The sequence below is a fragment of the Hemicordylus capensis genome, chromosome 2 (assembly GCF_027244095.1).
Source record: "Hemicordylus capensis ecotype Gifberg chromosome 2, rHemCap1.1.pri, whole genome shotgun sequence".
Taxonomy (NCBI): Eukaryota; Metazoa; Chordata; class Lepidosauria; order Squamata; family Cordylidae; genus Hemicordylus; species Hemicordylus capensis.
Genome location: NC_069658.1, coordinates 333380594 through 333396242, shown reverse-complemented (window position 1 = coordinate 333396242; position 15649 = coordinate 333380594). Strand labels below are relative to the sequence as shown.

Genomic DNA, 15649 nt, shown 5'->3' with positions numbered 1-15649 from the left:
GAAGGAATACTGAACAAAAATGGGCACTTTCAAAGCCCAGGCCAAAGTCTATGTGTGTGTGTATATATATATATATATATATATATATATATATATATATATATATATATGTGTGTGTGTGTGTGTGTGTGTGTATACACACACACACACACACATATATATACATATACATACATACACACACACACACACACACACACACACACACACAGAGAGACACACCCCTACCAGCACATAATGAGCATCTTGAGGAAATAAATTTGGCTTGGAAATACCTAGCAAAGTTAGATCTTCAGTTTTGTTTATTTTGAAGAGTACCAGGCTACACAACTGACTATCCTGAATAAGATTCTGAAGCAGGTAGTCTTCTAGTGCTATAGGTCTGGCTCTAGTTAAGGAGGAAAGGGGTGAGCAATCGAGACAGGGTTCTTCCAGAATTCTAAATTTGATTATTTGCATATTATCATGAGGACAGTTCACACTGAGAATTATAACCAAGGAGAAATACACATGATCCAAGTTGATAACCATTATTGGAAAAAGTGGACTCATTTCATTTTTATCATCTTTTTAGTTTTCCCCAAGTCTGACTTATGTAGCAAGCACAAGGATTAGGAATGGAGAGAAAAAGAATTATTAATGTATTTTGGTTTTTAAATAAATGAATGAGAGCAATTCTTTCACATTAAACGAAACCTAGAAATGATCATGCTGTTAAAGCCTCAAATGAAAAAATTAGTGTTATACACAGCAGTAGTTAAGGGTTTATTAGAACATCCCCTAAAACCCCTTTCTTGAAATTTACTCCAGTAGCTCAGATATTTTTAAATGGCATCAAACAGGAGTTTTAAATGTTCACATTTCAGAACACTGTACAGAAAGGCATTGCATTTCGAAATAAGGTATTCTGAAAAGCAATGCTGTTGGTATATTTGAGTACGGAGCCGCAGAGAAAACAAATCACATCTTCTAAAAGACTCCACCATGTGATAGAATAAATTAAGTTCTTAAGCTACCGCAGCAAAATCACATGTAGCAAAAAGGTGCGATTTTCATCTACAAGGCAAATCAATTAATCAAGAGAGTCAAAGTCCCATCTTACAATAGGGATATGAACAGAACTGGTTCGGAGGCCCTTTATGGGCCTCCGAACTGGTTCGAAAGATCAGCGGTTTGGCCGGTTCGAAGGGGTGGGGATCTTTAATAATGGGGAGGGTGCTCTTACCCTTCCTACCACATTTCCCCCTCCAGCACTGCCTTTTAAAACTATCCGGAGGAGCAGCAGTGTACCTCCTTGCCACCCTGGTGCATCCTCAGACCGGAAGTGGCGGGGAGTTACCACTGCGCATGTTGGTGAAGTGCACACACGCAGCAGCAACTTCCAGTCCAGAGGTGGTACCAGAAGGGGAAAACGTGGCAGGAACAATAAGAGCACCCTCCCCCATTCTTGTAATCCTGCCCCCCCCACCTTCAAACCAGCAGGTGCCAGTTCCATGGAGAACCACTGTTTGACAATCAGCCCCTGCTAACTTGGCAAAGAGGCACCTTTTAATGTGGTGATTCTCTTTATTTAGCAGAGGGAGAGTAACTGGCCCTATCCACCCCCAGCACAGTACCTCCAGTGACTGTTGCTAGCTTATATTTCTTTTTAGATTGTGAGCCCTTTGGGGACAGGGATCCATCGTATTTATTTATTATTTCTCTGTGTAAACTGCCCAGATCCATTTTTGGAAGGGCAGTATAGAAATCAAATAAATAAATTAGATAAATTCAACCTAAAGGTATGAACTGTGAATTAAGACTGTTGCAATTAAATATTTCATTAACCTATTATAAAGTGTACAATACAACATGCATGAGGGATAACACAGTATGGTAAATATGTATTTATATGTAGATGACCCTGTCCAAATGCTCACTGGACAGTACTTAGGCAAGTCACCATCTCTCAACCTAACCTACCTAACAGAATTGTTTCCTCTTCAGAGGACTGCTAATCAGTCAGATGTTAACTATTGTAGGCATGACCTATCTCACAGGGTTGTTGTGCATCCCTAAGTGGTGTACATAAGTTAAATACAATATAAAAACAGAAAAAAATGATTAAAACAATGACATACAACCAATTAAAATTAATTAAAAGACTGAAAAAACAGGTACAATTTTTAGTATAAGGACAACCTGAAGCTATTAAGGCAAAATCATAATTCTGTGACCTGCTGTACTAGTAAATGATGTTAGGATAATGACAGGTTGCTTACCTGTAACTTGGGTTCTTCTAGTGGTCATCTGTGCTCTTACACGAATGTGCTTTGCGCCTGCGCAGAGACCACATCAGAGCTTCCAAGCTAGAGAACTGCTTTTTGGCAGTAGCCCCACCCCGTAGATGTCGCAACCGCCCTAATCGAATGTGCTTTAAGAGAGGGCAGAGGAGGCTTTTTGGCGATCTGGTATGTCAGGGAGATGGTGCGGACCACACATCTGGATACAGTCTGAGCAGAGGCTTGTTTGCCCTTGTCAGGGCCAGAGTGGAGCACAAAGAGAGAACTGGAGGTCCGAAAGTTAGAGGTGCGGTCGACGTAAGAGGCGAGCGCCCTTCGGACGTCCAAAGTGTGGAGGCAGCATTCGGCCGTCGTCATTGGCTCAGCGAAGAATGCAGGTAAGGAGATAGGTTGGGAGCGGTGGAATGAAGTGACTACTTTTGGAAGAAAGGCAATGTCCGGCCGCAGAACGGCCTTTTCCTTGTGGAAGGTGAGGTAAGGAGGGTCAACTCTAAGAGCCCTGAGTTCACTGACCCGTCTGGCCGAGGTGATAGCCGTGAGGAAGGCCACCTTACAGGAAAGGAGGTTGAGAGAAATTGTGGCCATGGGTTCGAAGGGAGCACTCATCAGTGAAGAGAGGACCAATGTCAGGTCCCAAGCCAGAGCCATGACTGGAGGATCCGGACAAAGGTGAGTGAGGCCTTTAAGGAAACGCTTGACAGTGGGGTGCTGGAACCACGAGGGTGTGGAGGTGGGGAAGTTAGCCACTATGGCTGCCAGGTGGACCCGCAACGGCGGGATTTTAAGTCCGGCCTGCTTGAGAGATAGCAAGTAGGCACAGATATGTTCCAGAGAAACAGAGAGCAGGGGAATGTCTCTGTCTTGTAGATAGGCTAGAAAACGGGTCCACTTGTGAGAGTAAGAGGAGACTGTGGAAGGTTTGCGTGAGGCCTGGACTATTAATAGCAGGTCCGCCGGGAGAGCGGGACTATGTGCCAGGCTGTGAGGTGGAGACGTTGCAGGTCTGGATGGAGGAGGCAACCATTCTGCATGGAGAGGAGGTGGGGAATAGCCGGAAAGCTATGATATTGATCGTTGGATAGAAGAAGGAGTTGGGGAAACCAGGGTTGCCTGGGCCACCATGGGATGAGGAGGATGCAGTGTGGGAGGTCTTGGGAGATCTTCTGAAGGACTCGAAGTAGAGGGATTGGAGGGAAGGTGCAGACGCAGCGGTTCGTCCAAGATAGAGTAAATGAGTCTCCCAGGGAGCTGGGTCCGATCCCGAACCTGGAGCAATACTGGTGGCATTGCACGTTTGTTTCTGGCCCTACTGTTTCTTGTTTCTGGCCCTAAAGAGGTCTATTTCTGGGAGGAACCAATGGTGGAAGAGGGAGCAGAGCATGGGAGGATGCAGCTGCCACTCATGAGATGATGTTGGAGTCCTGCTTAGCCTGTCCGCCGTGACACTGTCCTGTCGTTGGATGTGAACTGCCAGGGGCATGATGTCGTGGTGAATGCACCAAAGCCATAGATCCATGGACAGGGACAGGAAGGGGGGTGGAAGAGGTGCCGCCCTGCCTGTTCAGGTAAGCTTTGGCGGTAGTATTGTCCGTCTGGATGAGGACATGGGAGCCCTGTATCAGGGGAAGGAAGGCCTTCAAGGCTTTGAATATCGTTAAAAGTTCGAGATAACTGATATGATGGGAGGCTTCTACTGGGGTCCAGATGCAGTGGATGTTGTGATTGTTGGCATGGGCACCCCAACTGTCCAGGGATGCATCCGTGGTGAGTAGGAGGGCTGGATGGGGAGGATGGAAGGGCGAGCCAACAATGAGGTTGACCATGTCCATCCACCATAGGAGGGAGCGCTGAACCGGAGGCAGAAGCGTCGGTTTGATGGTGAGGGAGTCCTTGTGGGGAGAGAATACGGAGAGAAACCACTGCTGGAGAGGCCTGTCTCACAGCCTGGCGTGAGGGAGGACATGGATGGTGGAGGCCATATGTCCTAGCAGGCACTGTACCGTGCGTGCTGATTGAGTAGGGCGGCAGAGTAGGTGGGTTGACAAGTCCAAGATGGCCTGGGTTATGCGTTGGGGAAGGAAGATCTTGGATTGCACGGAGTCGAAGAGGATCCCTAGGAATTCTATGGTTTTGGAGGATGTGAGTTTCGATTTGTCGTAGTTCACTTGCAGGCCCAGATTGGAGAGGAGAGTGATGACCGTGTGAAGGTCTCTGAGGAGGGATCGTGGGTCATGAGCCACCATGAGCCAATTGTCGAGGTACAGAAAAATTTGAATATTTTGTTGTTGAAGGGCTACCACCACGGGGCCATGCATTTGGTGAACACCCGGGGTGCAGATGCCAGTCCGAAAGGAAGTGTGCGAAACTGGTAAGTGTTGTGTGCTATCTGAAAACAGAGGAAACGATTATGCTGAGGTCTGACAGTAATGTGGTAATATGCGTCCTTGAGATCGATGGAAACTAACCACTGGTTCTTTTGCAGAAGGGAGATGATTGTAGGAATCGTGACCATACGGAAACTGCAGTAGGTGATGTAAGAGCTGAGTTCCCGGAGATCCAGGATGGGGCGAAGGGAGCCGTCCGGCTTGGGAACAGTGAAGTATCGGGAATGGAATCCTTGGGTTTGTGGATTGTGAACCAGTTCTATTGCAGATTTGGAAAGTAGAGAGTCGACCTCCTGCAGGAGAGCCGGGGTGGGTAGTGTTGACAATGGAGGATTGTATGGAGGGGCTGATGCAAATTCTATAGCATAGCCCATCCTTACTATGGTCAAGGCCCAGGAGTCCGTGGTGATATTCTCCCAAGTGGCAATGAAGCGGGAGAGCCTGGTTCCCCAGCGGGGCAGAGGGTGTGAATCATTGTCCCTTGGTTGGGGGTTGAGAGCCCTTCGATCGGAGCTGCATCTTGGATCCGTTTAGAAGTTTGTGGGAGAGAGGACGGTTTGATCCAACAGGTTTTGGCCACTTTAAGAATGGACGGGTTCAACAGTAATGATACCAACAGGCGGGCGTCGTCCTCAATTAATTGAGAAAGAGGGTCAGGCTCGGATTTGTCTCCCTGAGCCAGCTGGACTCCAAGGGAAGCTGCCATACGTGAGACAAAGTCTGTATAAACACAGAAGTCCTCCGATGGGGAGCTGGGTCTCGGGTCCAGCAATAAAGAAGGGGGCGAAGAGCCTAGATATCTGATCGGATAAGGAGGATTCGGGCCCTCTTCGTCCGAAGACGAGTCCGACGAGTCGGTCGATACCGGAGGTTGAAGGGGTCATATCCAGAGTCGAGGCGTTGGCCTTGAGTCGGGAGCAATAGTAGCCGTGGCTGCCTGCACCAGCGAGTTTCTGGGTGGAACCCGTGGAGGTAGAAGAGACGTGGTCCGGGGAGGGGGAGGCAAAGTTGTCGATCCCAAAGGTGGGTTAGGGAGCAGAGCTGAGGCCGAGAAGGTGGGTATAGAGGAGTAAGGGGAGGCCGAATGTCGAAGGGGCGGCTCCGTAGTCATGGAGGCCCGATGGCATTGGCGAACCTCTTGATGAGCGTAGAAGTAGTCAGCCTCTTCCTCAACTTGTCTGGCATAGCGCTCATCAAGAGCAGCTTCCAACTCCCGGTTAGTCCAGTGGCATGGTTGTTTGGGAGGGAGCTCCTCAGGCTGAGAGTCGTGGTTGGACTCGTACACGGGATCGTGTGGGCTGGAGTCGTAAACGACTTCGGTATCTAAGACCATTTCAGTGTGTAGAGTTCGGGATCGACGTACAGTATCGTGCGTCAACCTGTGCTTTTTTGCTGGAGGTTCAGAAGGGACACGGCGGTCCTTCTTTCTCTTCTTCTTTTTGGATGGCTGGACAGAACGCGGTTCAATCAAGGCCGCCATCGAGATCAACACTGCCACCAAACTCTTTGGTATAGACGTCAAAGCCCGAGCCACAGGATCGACGGGCACATTCACCTCGGGGGTAGTTGCCAAGACTCCCGGAGGGAAAGAAACGGGCCGTAAGCCCCGGGCTGCAGGAGAGGTGTTGGACGAAGCCTGCATGGTGGACAGTTTATCCGAGCCCGTAGGTTGGAACGACTGTTCCCAAAGCCAAGAACGAAGCCGAGAGGCCCAATTCTTGTGCGCTTGCTTGGTAAAGGCCACGCAGTGTATACAAGAGCCAACTTTATGTGACTCACCAAGGCAAAAAAAAAAAAGAAGGCAAAGTTTGTGGCCGTCGGTCGAAGGGATCTTGGATTTGCAGCGACCACACTGCTTAAATTTTGTAGTTTTTGCCATAGGCCAAAGAAGGTAAATGCAGAGAAGTGGAGGTGTAGGATCTGCAGGACGCTGGGCCCGAAGGCCACAATGAGGTGGAAAACGAAACTAAGAGTTATCCGAGGGGGGGAGGGACCGGGGGTGAAATAAAAACGCTAAAGAAGGGAAGTACTGAACTAAAATTGAGGAGAAAAGAGGGAAGGAGAATGCAGTACTTGCGAAGCATCTAGCAAGGAAGAGCTCACGATGTGTCTTCGATCGTGGACAAAGAAAGACTGGAGAGGGAAGCCTGCGCAGCTGCCTATACACCGACGAGGCGGGCTACCGCCAAAAAGCAGTTCTCCAGCTTGGAAGCTCCGATGTGATCTCTGCGCAGGCGCAAAGCCCGTTCGTGTAAAGCACAGAGACCACGCCGAAGAACTGCTGCAACACCATGACTTGCGGCATTCCAATCCAAGACTGCTGTGATGCAACAGCACAGCTATAATAGCAACAGCCATCATTACCTGGTGTAGCATTGCTGTACTGTAAAAAGCAACTGCATTGCACTGAACTAAGAAGAGTGGCATGTGTGGCAAAGGCAAGATTGGCATCAACCCCATATACAGAATCCCGAAAGCATTTCTATCCACCTAGTTAGCAAGAGCACTTTGCATGTAACAGTAACTAGTAACTGACTGTTTGGCAAAACTATCCGGCTCAACTGCCTATCGCCAAGTGTCTCTGCAAGGAACAGAACTATAGAGCCAAAATCACACAAGAAAACATGCCCTGAAATGTCCTACTTACACTATGGTGTGGAAAAGATAGCTAGTTAAATTGTTTCAGTGGGTATAACAGGCATGGATAGAGAACTCCTCCTTAGCAGAAAGAAAAATAGTTTTACTAAATCTGTTGGCAGGAAGAACAACCTCCTGCTAGGAAAAAGCATTCTCTCAACCTTTATTGCCACAGCAGCACATTGTACCTAGAGCCAGCAATAAGTAATTAAATGCAACCCTGAAGTGCACAAGCTGGCCAGCCATCTACAGAATACACTTCTAGATAAGACACTGAAGTACTTTGACACTGTGAGAGCTCCCACAGCTCCCATGCCCATCAAGCCAGTCAAATATTTCAGGTCTCCAGAGATGCTACTCTGACACCTTCCTCCAGTGAGAGATAGAAGGCTCAAGACTGAAGCTCTTGGGGCCACTTCTCATGTTATATTTGAAAAATGTCAGTTATAGATTCGTACTTGAAAAGGAGTTAAAGTTTCACCTAAGAAAAGCAACTCTCATGTCTAGAGCTGCCTGATTTTTGTCCCACTTGCAGCTTTTCTCATAGCCGGTTCATATAATTACTTCAGCACATTTACTGAGTGTATCCTGTGAGGACTACAACAGTGTAATAGTAATAGGCAGGCAACTCTGCAAAGTTCACGAATTGGCTTCTGTGAGGTGTGTGCGCATATATCCAAAATGGAAATCATGATGTTACACAGTATAAGTACAGCACTCTCACACAAGCAGCTGCATGTATAATGAAGCTAGCTGAAACAACATATGAATCAACTCAAAGGAACAGATTTGTATGGCTCTTCCATTATTACGCTTCAATACATCTAAAATTATAGGTGTTCATAAAAGTAATGTGCAAGTTGCAGAGATCAGCTGAACACACCAAACAGTGGTCCCTCTAACTTTTCTCATCTCTGTGTGGAATGAGTTCTGTTCTGAGCGGCAGTATCAAGGCACTGTGCGCGCACCTGCATTCAAATGCGACCTTCCTGATTTAACCTGAGCAGGATCTAAAATGAACTGAGCAGACACTCAAAAACTTGTGAGCATGCGCATGTGTGCATGCCTTAGAAGAAACACTGACACCAATACCATAACATCTGCTGGGCACCACATGGATTAGAAATTAAGAAATGCCACAGATTTCCAACAAAAGTTGGCCAGTATGCAAAGCTCAACTTATTGTACAGTATAATATAGTTCTGATCCTGCAAATACTCTTGTGGGAGCAACTTTGGGATTGCTCACTGATAAACAAAGTGATATACATTAGTAGAAACTCTGTAAATCTCAAAATTATTCTACAGAATTCCTTACAGAATCGACTTAGGTATATTATTTGTCCATGAAAGTCCCAGCAATTTATTTATTTATTTAACATATTTTTATATCGCCTCAAACTTGTGTCTCTGGGTGGTTCTAATCTTTCTCATCTTTCACCAGTGGAATTTTGGCAACTGTAGAGTATACAAAGTACATACTGCATGGCAGCATTGTCAAACATTTTGTTATCCAAATCAAACATATGTTAAAACCATATTTGATAGTACAATTTTTTTTTTAAGGGGCACATCCTGCAGTCAGGTACTTAGAATCAAACAGCATGTGATGGTATCAAGCAGTGCAATGTTGAAAAGTGCAGTTGGAATATAAAATACCACTCAGAGTTTGAATAGTTTGAACTACAAACAGACTAACTAAAAAGGACCAAGGGCAAAGGATTCAATGGAAATTGTGCTGAGCATGGAGGTTTTTACAAAGCAGATTGCAAAATACAAGAAAGGTGATTCACATTTTTTGCAGCACATGCAAATTCCTCATACTGTTTTATTGGGTTTACCTGCAGTTCTTGTTATTCCCCAGAGTCTCAAGATATTTCCCAGAGTCTCAAGAGTCTCAAAGGGAGGGAAAACTCCTCTCAGATCCCTTCTGACATTAATTTCCAAACTCACTTTTTAAAAATGTATGTCAGTAAAAACAAAATAAAAAGATGCTCACATTTCTGCCCTATACAGACATGTTGTACCACATTGAGATGTCTGTACACACATACATATTTTTGTGTGAATAACTGCACCTGAATTCATTTTAAAAGTTAACCTGGAGGCAGGTCCCTTAAAATGCATGATACAGATAGGAAATGGTCTGCTGTACTTGCATTCAATGTAACATATGGAAAACTGTACCTCCATATAGATCTGTACCTATGTACTGTACATTGTCCACAGACTGTATGAGTGTTGAACGCAAGGAAGACAACTGGAGTGCAAATGGAGGACTCATCTTGAATTCAATAAGACACCACACAGAGCCCATTTGAAAGCCTATGCTGTGGCAGCAAGGAAGCAATTTTATGATGCATGTATTGCATCTGCAAATTTTTGTCCAGCAGAGCCATTTGGGATTGTTTAACTCAAGGGTTTAACTCAAGCCCTTTCTGTTTCAAAATTGTTTCTGGAAACAATGTCTCACTGTGATACATTCAATGAGATCTTTGTAGATAAAATCTCTCTCATTTGGGCTGATCTGGACACCAATATTTCTGCAGGACCAGTTAGGTGGGTGTCCAGCAATCCCTCTTGCAAGATAAGATTGAATCACTTTCGGTTTGTGACTACTGAGGATGTGGACAAGCTGCTTGGTGTGGTATAGCCTACTATTTATTTATTCATTCATTCATTCGATTTCTATACTGCCCTTCCAAAATGGATCTGGGCAGTTTACACAGAGAAATAATAAATAAATAAGATGGATCCCTGTCCCCAAAGGACTCACAATCTAAAAAGAAACGTAAGATAAACACCAGCAACAGTCACTGGAGGTAGGGATGGGTCCGGAACAGCTTCTAAAGGCCTCCAGACTGTCTGGACCGGTTTGGACCTGGCCAGTTCAGAGAGTTGGAGAGACGTGAAGCTCACACGCAGCGTGCGCAAAAGGCTCCAGCAAGCCTTTTGCACTTAAGCGGGAGAAGGGGCGGCAGGGAGGTATCCTGCCGCCCCAATTACTACAAAGAATACGCACGCTGGAGGGGGGAAAGCGGCGGGAGGGGTAAGTAAACCCTCCCCCGCCCTTAAAGGAACCCACCCCACAGTGCCGGACCGCAGCTCTGTGGTTCCGTGCACACCCCTAATTGAAGGTACTGTGCTGGGGGTAGATAGGGTCAGTTACTCTCCCCCTGCTAAATAAAGAGAATCACCACATTAAAAGGTGCCTCTCTGCCAGGTTAGCAGGGGTAACCTGTTAACTACTACCTGTTCTTTGGATCTTTCATCAACATGGCTGATTTCATCATGCAGGGAGGTTGCTTGAGCTAGCCTAGTTGATATCATCAATACCTCACTGAGAGAGGGCAAGATGCCACCTTGTCTGAAGGAGTCAATGGTTAGACCTCTCCTTGAGAAGCCTATTCTGGATCCCCTGTTCAATACAGGCCAATCTCCAACCTCCCATGGTTGAGTAAGATAATGGAGAAAAGGTGGTGGCTCACCAGCTCCAAGCTGTCTTGGAGAATAGTGATTATCTAGGTCAATTTCAAACAGGCTTTAGGCTGGGCTATGGGGTTGAGACAGCCTTGGTTGGCCTGATAAGATTACCTTCGCCAGGGAATTGACAGAGGCAGTATGACTCTGCTGGTTCTTTTGGATCTCTCAGAGCCTTTCGATACCATCAACCATGGTATCTTTCTCAATCACCTGAGGGATTTGGGGATAGAAGGTACTGTTTTATAGTGGTTCCACTCCTATGTCTCATGAAAAATTTTAGATGATGGAGCTTGGTGACAGTTGCTCTTCAAAACAGGAGCTTCTATATGGAGCTCCCCCCACCCACCCAGGGCTCCATTCTGTCACCAATGCTTTTTAACATGAAACTGCTGGGTGAGGTCATCAGAGGATTTGGTGCTGGGTGTTATCAATATGCTGATGACACCCAAATCTATTTCTCCTTATCAATATTAGGAAATACCATTAAACTTAAATGCCTGCCTACAGGCATTAATGGACTGAATGCGGGATAATAAACTGAAGCTGAATCCAAGCAAGACAGAGGTGTTCGTTGCTGGAGGTCGTAATCTGCAAGATGGGATATAACTTCCTCTTCTGGACGAGGTTAGGTCCCCCAGAAAGCGTACCTCCCTGCCACCCTGTTGCCCTCGTCTTCCGGATATGACTGGAAGTTGCTGACACGCACATGTGTGCGATGTGCGAGCGCCTGTGCTGGTGCGCATAGGCACGCCAGCAACTTCCAGTCATATCCAGAGGATTAGGGCAATGGAGCGGCAGGGAGGTACACTGCTGACCTGATAGGCTGTTAAAAAAACTTACGCCGGCGGGGGAGAAGCAGCGGGAGGGATAAGTGCACCCTCCCCCCGCTCTTAAAGGTAGACCCCCGCTGCCTTCGAACTGGCATAGAGCCCCATAAAGGGCCTCCAAACCAGTTCTTTGCACATCCCTAGTTTACTGTCCACATACAGGGATATATTTGCATCATGATGTTATGTAGAATAAGTATTGCCAACTCTTCCCCCAGCTTGGCTTCTGTGCCTTGAACATCTGAGTGGCAGGCAAAAATTCTGCAGCTAAAACTATTCCTAGAATGCAGGGAAAAGCATTACGTGCTAAATTTATGTTTGTCATGTCAGAGCCTTGTGAGATAAGAAATTGGCAATCCTGCTTCCAGATAACTTTGATCCTGTCTAGGATAAAACTCTAGCCTGTGGGGAAGGCAAGCCTATGCAGGTAGGTGTAAAAAGCATTGTTGCATGATATGAGACCTTTATTTTATTTATGTTTGTACTGATTTATGTACCACCCTACCTAAAGTGGCTCAGGGCAGTTTACATTGAAATAAAAAACACATAATAAAACATTTTTTAAAAACCATTTAAGTTTAAAACTCATTAAAATTAAAACTAGATGTCATTAAAAGCCAGGCTAAAAAGATAGGTCTTTAAGGTTCTCCTGAAGGCCTCCATGGAAGATGATAATCTTATATCCATGGGGAGTGCGTCCCACAGCCTAGGGATGACAACTGAGAAGTCCCGATCCCAGGTTGCCACCAGATGAACTGGAGGCACCCAAAGACAGACCCCTCCTGATTATCTTAATTAGCAATCTCTAATTAGTGGTGGGGATTTTGTAGAGAAAGGCGCTCTCTCAGGTAACCTGCACTTAAGCCATTCAAGGCTTTAAAGAGAATAACCAGCACTTTGCCTGGAAACATATCAGCAGCCCATGCGGCTGTTTAAGAACAGGCATAATGTAGTCTATCTGGGATACCACAGAAACCAATCTGACTACTGCATTTTGAAGTTAGCCTTCGAACCACCCCACCACGGTTCCATGCACATCCCTACAGTAAACCTGATAACTAGAAGACTGTCAGAATCCTCTCTGTAGACTCAAACTGGTGGTATACCATCAACCATAACTACAAAAGCACATTTGTACTACAAGTTCACACATACAGTACCACAATCCCCCACCACACACACACAGTTGCATCAAAACAAGCTGATGATATTCAACTGAAGCCCAATGTTATGCACCGGAAGCGAGTCCCATTAAGTTCTATGGGACTTGCTTCTCAAGAAATCATTCAAAACAACTGCAGCTTTATACTCTCAGTAAAAAGCAAAGAAAGTGCATTAACATAAAATCTACAACACATTACCAGCACCTTAACTGTAGGCGTCGATATGGCAAATATGCCTCTTCCATAGCTATCAATAGCTATTTAGAGTAAATATATATATATATATATATATATATATATATATATATATATATAATAACTGCTAGAAAAATCGTTTTTAAATATCTTAAGGAAAGCAAAAGAATTAATAAGAGCAAAATCTACACAAAAATATAACTGAAAGGCTGACAAACAAAGTGCATTTTATGCACAGGAGCCTGTTAAATTCTCTTTAAAGTCACATTTTCTCCAACCCAGTCTGTCTCTCCAGCACACATTCCTTTTTGGTACCTGCTGGAGGACAAAGTAATGCCTGACATGAAGGCAGCTATCTGGTCACTACCCATCTGTCAGAGTACATTCGACAAACTGATCTGCAGCCCCAAAAGGGAAAGAGACAAAAACCAGCATTACAAGCTTTAATTTAAGGGAAGAAAATGTGCCTAAAACAATTAAGAGTTGGTGACAAGAGAGAAGTGCAGGCAGAGTGCCCTGCTCAACAGACTGAGAAAAGAGGAATTGTTCTTACATAAGCATTTACTTTAAACACAATTGAGCCTCCCCACTTCCCCCTTTAATACTGGATTTCACACATGGGACAGGAAAGCTTTGCAAGAGGGGATTTCTAATGGCAAAACACTGGCAATGATTGTCCATAAACAAATGTAATGTTCCAACCTAACAACTATTACATGGAGAACTTATTGATTTCGATAAGACTTTATTTCCACCTAATGACTTCCGCATCTAGATGCTGCGGGCAGTTTACACTCTTACCTCTTGCTACAGTATGTAAACAGACTGAAACTAGGAAAGTGAGATACAGCAAGCACAAAGAATCAGAACCTAGATCACCACCACCAGTTCATCCCTGGGGTTTGATTTAAGCTCAAGAGTTCAACATGCGTTTTGGAAAACGTCTAGCCTCCACAACAAGACTTCTCCGCAGAGCTAAGATTCCCCCCCAAGTGTAATTGCAATGCAAGACGACACCAAACCATCCCTGCTGCCGTGAAGCCCCCTGATCGTCTTCCTCGGCCCCTGGAGAGCTCAGCTACGTTTGAACTTTAGTAACCCCTGCAAAGCTCGCGTCGCTACCAGCCAGCAGCAGCAGCCGCCTTCGGAGCAGCACGCAGAAGGAAAGGGCAGAGGGGTTTCCCCCCTCCCCAAGCCGTTTCCCAGCATGAATCGGTGTATTAATGGGGTGGGGGACACGACAATATCTGAAAAGGCTTCACAACTCCTGTTATGGGGTGGGCGGAATAAGGGGGCGAAGCATTCCACAGCAAAAGGAATCTCGCGGGGCTCTTAAGATAATGTGGGCAGAGCGCACCCGCTTTTTAACAACAGTGTTTGGGTGGGGAAGGATGCCGAGGTGGGTGGTGATTGTGAGAAGGCCCCTGCTGGAAGCAGCAGGGTTAGGAGGGCTGCCAATCCTCGGGGGGTGGGGGCAGGCAGGCCGGCCGGCCACCGCTTTGGGAAGCGACTGAGCAATGTGGGGGCGATGTGGGCGGGGATTTTGAAAGATCCGGGGACTAAGGGGGAGGGAGAGGAAAGGTGGGGCGATTCCTGGAAAGGACCCGAGAGTGGGAAGAAGAAGCGGGCATGCAGGGAACCGAGCCCGTGGAAAGCGGAGCAGCGGGTGGGAAGGCCGTTAGCAAGGCTCCAGAGAGCGAGAGGGGAAAGGCATGGGGCGCAGAGGAGGATCGGGGCGCGGGGGAAGGGGCGTCCAGGGGGCTTTGCGGCAGTTCCCGCTCACCTGGGCCAGGCGATATCTGTCTCCACCCGGGCGGGGGGCGGCTTCTGGTGGTGGCTTCGCTCGCTCCTTCGTTTGCTCCTTCCTCCCTCCCTCCCTTATTCTTCCTCCTCTTCCTCGCGGCTCCTACACCAGCAGCCGCGGCTCCATGCCTGGCCTGTGCTGGCTTAGCGGCATCCGATCGGCCTCCGCAGGCTGTATCAGCATCATCGTCGTCGTCGTAGTCCCCCCGCGGCTCCAAGCACCGACCGCACGTGAGCGCCCCTGCCCCATTAACGGGCGGCCATGGGCCCCCGCCGTGCTGCTGCGCTTTGCGCCGCGAGCGAGCTCTGAACGGCCGGCCTCCTCCTCCGCCCCCTACTCTGCCTGCCAGCCGCGCATGCGCCCAGAGCCACCGAGACAAAGCTGGGTCTCCCGCGGACAGGGAAGGAGGCGAGCGCAACCTGGCTCGCCCTCTCCTGGGGAGCTCGCGGCTTGCACCAGCCCCTGCTCGCCGCGAAGGTCTTGGATGATCCATGATGCGCCCGTCCCACACAACAGCAGATCCGATCATGCAGTGGCCGCGCTCTCGCTGCGACCGCTATTCTCCAACAGACCCTTTTCCTTGCTGGGATATAAATCAATAAGAATTGCATATCCTGTCGATGATAGGCATAATCGCCTGTCCATGTTTACTCAGGAGCAGAAAATCTCACTATATCCAATGGATGGTTCGTACGCTAACCGTGAATAGGAGACTGCGGGCAGCCTCCTTCCCTGACAAGATACTCTGCTTGTCTACTCGGAAGCAACACTGTGTTCGATGAGGATTACTCGTTGGTCAGTGTGTTCGGGAATGCAGCCTTGGCTCCTCTGTCTCCCACCTGGTTGCATGGCAGAAAACAGTCCTCGGTCGGCCC

The 15649-nt window shown here is 47.1% G+C and overlaps 1 protein-coding gene across 1 annotated transcript in view; it reads right to left on the bottom strand.

Moving 5' to 3' along the window:
* RNF145 (ring finger protein 145) overlaps positions 1–15150 on the bottom strand; it is a 104510-nt gene extending 89360 nt beyond the window's left edge. Inside the window, exon 1 of the mRNA XM_053297539.1 lies at positions 14754–15150. The gene's annotated coding sequence lies outside the window, so the exon portion shown is untranslated. The remainder of the gene's footprint in view (positions 1–14753) is intronic.
* Positions 15151–15649: the final 499 nt, after the last annotated feature.